The sequence below is a fragment of the Anarhichas minor genome, unplaced genomic scaffold (genome assembly GCF_050575085.1).
Source record: "Anarhichas minor isolate MPS153535 unplaced genomic scaffold, ASM5057508v1 ptg000011l, whole genome shotgun sequence".
Taxonomy (NCBI): Eukaryota; Metazoa; Chordata; class Actinopteri; order Perciformes; family Anarhichadidae; genus Anarhichas; species Anarhichas minor.
Window position 1 is genome coordinate 14286834 of NW_027466457.1, and position 5312 is coordinate 14292145.

The following is a 5312-nucleotide window of genomic DNA, read 5'->3' on the forward strand; positions in this document are numbered from 1 at the left end:
TTACTACACAATGACATTTTCAACATGCTATACTATGACCTTTTTCAACATGCTATACTATGACCTTTTTCAACATGCTATACTATGACCTTTTTGACATGCTATACTATGACCTTTTTCAACATGCTATACTATGACCTTTTTGACATGCTATACTATGACCTTTTTGACATGCTATACTATGACCTTTTTCAACATGCTATACTATGACCTTTTTCAACATGCTATACTATGACCTTTTTCAACATGCTATACTATGACCATTTTCAACATGCTATACTATGACCTTTTTCAACATGCTATACTATGACCATTTTCAACATGCTATACTATGACCTTTTTCAACATGCTATACTATGACCATTTTCAACATGCTATACTATGACCATTTTCAACATGCTATACTATGACCTTTTTCAACATGCTATACTATGACTTTTTTGAGTTTTTGATTTCTAAAAAAACATATTAAAGAGTAGTGATAACAAAATCCTTTCTCTTTTCCTTCCTCACCAATCAAGCCTCAACCAAGATCATAAGTTTTATAAATTGTTATCACAAAGAAGGAGCCCCCTTCAGACGTGTTGGATAGGCTCTTTCAACGAGGCATCAAAGCCACTCTGTAGATATGATCACGAAGGCTCAACTACTCATTAAAACGCACAGAACGGTCATGGTGCTGCTCCATCTTCTTTGAGCTTAGAGCTAATGATGCTTAATCATTTGAATGCTTTTGATTCAAAAGGGTAATAATTGAGCCTTGCTCTGCCATTGAGTTGCCCATGTTTTACAATAAGCACTGTTTGTGCCTTTCTGTAGGTAAAACATTGCTTAGAAGTCTGCATTTAATTGAAAAGTGAATGTTTGTTTTTTTTACTTTCAGGTTATGTACAACTGCTTAAAACAGCATTTCAACATAAGGCAGGTATAATTACGTACGTGCTACATGAAATTAAAACTAAGTTTACTGAAAGGTTAGGGTTAACAGAGATCAGGCAAATTGTAATATTAATAGCTATTCATACCGAGGGGAACATAAATGTCTCTGCCAAATTGCATGACAATCTCCATCGAATAGTTGTTGAAACATTCCACTGAAAGCATAAATGTTCGGCTCACAGTATGATTAATCCTCTGGGGACCATGAATGTCTAAAAAGGCTGGCAGACAGATCAACTTTGCCATCTCTGACTACAACTACATACTCTGACACAATAAAGTGATACATTTTATATTTCTATATGCATCAATTTTATATTTCTATATGCATCAATGATAATATAGACAGAATAAAAACAATAAGAACTTACATTTTATTTCAGATTCAAAGAGGTGGTATGACTTTATATAATACAAGAATATAGAGCATGTGTTCTAAGTAGAGTTTTCAATATTCTATGAAAAACCTTTTTTTATTTTTTTAAATCTGCTGCCCTTTATTATAGTGTATACTGATATAATATACTGTATTTGTCAGTGTAATGTAAAACCTTACCTTGAATACAATGTTAGACCGTTTTAAGCAAATTAAAATTGATAACAATTGTAAATTGGGAGGGGGTCTTATTAGAATTCCAAGGGTCAGCAGCCTTGGGAGGCCTTCAACAATAACTAAAAATCTCAATGCAACATCTGAATAAAAGGAAATCATACACACAAAAAAGCTTTGAAAGGAGTTGTTTTAGCTGCATTTGTGTTTCAATGTCTTTGAAACATTGCATAAAGGCCTATACTTCTTTTTTTAATGCAATTAGAAGTGAAAGAAAAAATCTACAGCACTTTTTGGATGGGCAATGGACAAAAGGCCAATTTTTCGTCTTTGAGGAAAAGTCCTTGGGTCTTTTTAAGTGCATTAGTCCGCTAATTAAATATTATATGTTTAACAAAAAATGCACTTTGAAAGCAGCTGGATTGTTTGACTCAAAGACACGGCTGCAGCCTTGATGCTTGATGAGTGGAACTGTGTGTGACCATGAAGAGGTAAAGAACGTCATTGTTGCCAATCCTCCCCCCATTTCACCCACCGTAATCCTTTCTGCCGATTTTACAATCGCATTCCCTTTTGTGCTTCCTTCACAGATAAAGACACTCATTGCAGGGGACTCATTGACATATCTGACCATCCGAGCCTCCATTACTTCACAGTCTGATATGTTTGTTTCATTGACTGCACACCAACTTATTGTTCACTGTTCAAAATGGTATGAAGCACTGCAGGCTACCGGTTTGTTTACCAGACAAACTGAACAGCCTTGGGTTAAAACAACAGGAAGTGTTCAATGTTAGATCAAACAGTGATCGCTGGCAAAGTTTTACACTTGAACTTATCTCAATTCCATGCAGGTTTTTTGCCAAACATTTCAACATATATATTGTATTTCATGTTTTAAACTCTGTAGAGCTAAGATCATTTGGTCAATTCCCCCTTTACACTGGCCAGCTGGAAAGTTTTAACCTCCCAACCTGTATTACTATAATAATATATTGTATGTATAAATCTTTTTGACAGACTCCTCTCTCTTATAAACTCTTTACCATCTGTGGATTATGTACAAACCTAATACGCTTTGGAGGAAACGCGATGATCCTTTGATTATGTATGATTATGCTGCTAAATCATCACTCTCCATTGTTTTGTCAACTGCTGTCGCTAAATTCAAGAATAAATAATAAATGTCCATTTTTAAGCCAACATGGATGAGAGGCGCCTACATTTCAGCATCTAATTGAAATCCAAACGATCAACGTTATAATGAAGGTGATGTGATCAAAAGCTCCAGAGCAGCTTCTAAACCTTGCACCCTGTGGTGAGATTGTTCAACTTTACTCTCAAAGTGTTTTCCTTGTTTCCTCCTGCAGTATCAGCTCCTGGCAAGTAAAGCATAATTAAGGCCTTCATTTATTATGTTTGGACAACTCAGAACACTTGATGAAGGTTCTGTAAATGTTGTGGTAATGGCACATTCATCACATGGCTGGACAACCAAAGCACTTAGTTAAATGTTGACAAGGGTTATGGTCTTGGTTATATACTGAAAAAGTCGATGCGGATTTGAAGGATTAGGGAGTTGAACTAATGAGCATTGTACTCTCTGACATACAATGCTCGCTGCAGTATTACAAGGTTGCACTACTTTGCATTGGAGCAGCTTGTTGCGAGTGAATATGATCCATTGGCAAATTAGTTTAAAAATAATCATTTGTAGAAGACAATGTTGTTACAGTAATGCCAGCTTGGTACTACCGTATGTGCAACCTTTATCTGTGTCAGTAATTCACCTTTCCTTCCGTCTCATATGAAAATATCCAAGGTGGGATTAACCACATTCACCACATTAGAATCAACTTTGATCACTTTGAGCCACCTTCAAACAGGGAAGAAGATGCTTTTCATCTTAAACAGCCTTGTAGCCTCAGATCACAAGTTAAATTGGACATGTGTGGAACCTATTCATTACACTGCTCATTTCTGTCCGACAGTCTTACTTTTACGTGTGCTTGAAGCATAAAAACACCCGTTTCAGATTGTTTAAGAGGACTACAGAGCATTTTTTCTTTAGTTTTATAATGTATCATAACACACTGCACTGATAGCAGAAATCTACTGTAAATAGATAAACAAAGCGTTGACATGCAAATTTTGAAATAGTTCAACATCTTCTCTCATGCAAAGCTGACTAGGATAATTCATTAAACTTCAGTTATTACGTTGAATCAACCAACAACTGTAACAGACCGATTTGCTTTGACATTTTCTCAAATTTAAAAGTTAGTCCTTCATTTGCCACAAAGACTACAGAAGCCACCGCTGTTGAAGCTCCATATAGTTCAAACACAACACGCAAGGCTGCTCCCAGTAACCTTATGAAATTATAATCATAGGGGCAGGGACTGAATGGGATACTAACCTTCATTGTAATCAGCATAAATTCTGAAAGGAATAAAAACCATGACCCAACATTTATTAAAAACACAAAGCAACTTTCCATCCTCGTAATTTTCTTCAAACTACGAAAAACTCATACACACACAGGTACATACTGTATATGCAATTTGATCTGCGTATTCTGGGAGCGGTTCAATGGTTTGCTCAAGGACACTTCAACATGAGGACAGTCAGAGCTTGGGTTCAAACCGCTAACCTTGAGGGACAACTCGCTTTACCCACTGAGCTACAGCTAACCCAAACCTTGCAGTATTGTGGCATGCACTGTACCCACTCTGGCTACAAAGGTGCTAAAAAGGGTCTCAATGGAGGTAAGTCAATGGCATGGAATAGTAAAACAATGGAGGCTCGTAAGTCTGCTAATATGCTATTTATAAATTATATTTGACAAGTTAAGTGAACTCTCAGCAGTATTAATTCAACACGTCTAAGTACTTAGTCAGGTGAACCCATGTTTATGATTTCTGAAGTGGTCTGCAAAGACAAAGTAATTTGAGTTACGTTGAATTAACTGGAAATTTGAAACTTGCATATTTAGTTAATGAAAGAAAAAAAGGCCTCTGAGTGGGCAGATGATACATGCCCCCATAGTTGTAGGCTAGTGTAAAAAGTAGCTTTTCAGAGAACTACAAAACAAAACGCAGCTGCAGTATTAAGTCATTATTGTGCTTTTCACGGTAAAAATGTCTCGGAGCTTTAACCGTATTTTAATTAGGACAAACGGCTGTCCTACTAAAACTAGGACCAAGTTGTAACATAAGTTGTACTGCATATTAGTCCACACACATAATTCAGAAGATAATACTGTTTAACACTGTATTTACATGCTGTTATAGCACTTAAAATGTAAATTAATTCACAATACATTTTCAAATTTGCAGTATATGATCGGTATACATCCTGTAAGGTAGGTAAAAAGCATCTTTCCAACAAATGTCCAGTTATGCACTCCTGGATACAGTAAATAAGTTGAGACTTGTTTTCCATCAGAACTGTGGTTCACACTGAATAAGCATGCAAATAACCCTCATGGGTTTTATGATCAGGCTCAGTTTTTGTGGCTGAATGCGACTCTGCTAAATGTGGGAACAATTATTGTGTTTCTGGCACGACCTTTATCACAACGTGCCAAAAAGGCTTATCGGAAAACAGACTGTGGTAAAACAAATATTTTAAAAATCACAATGATAGCAAAACATATTATCTCAAACTACAGCCTGAAATAACAAACAATGGGGAGCACATTTCATTATAAACCTTCATTTCAGTGGATTTACAAAGCGTATCACCAAGAAGGACATTGGTAACTCTTGCTGGACTCACAGCAGGGCAATGCTACAATATGCTGGTAAATGAAGCTCAGTTT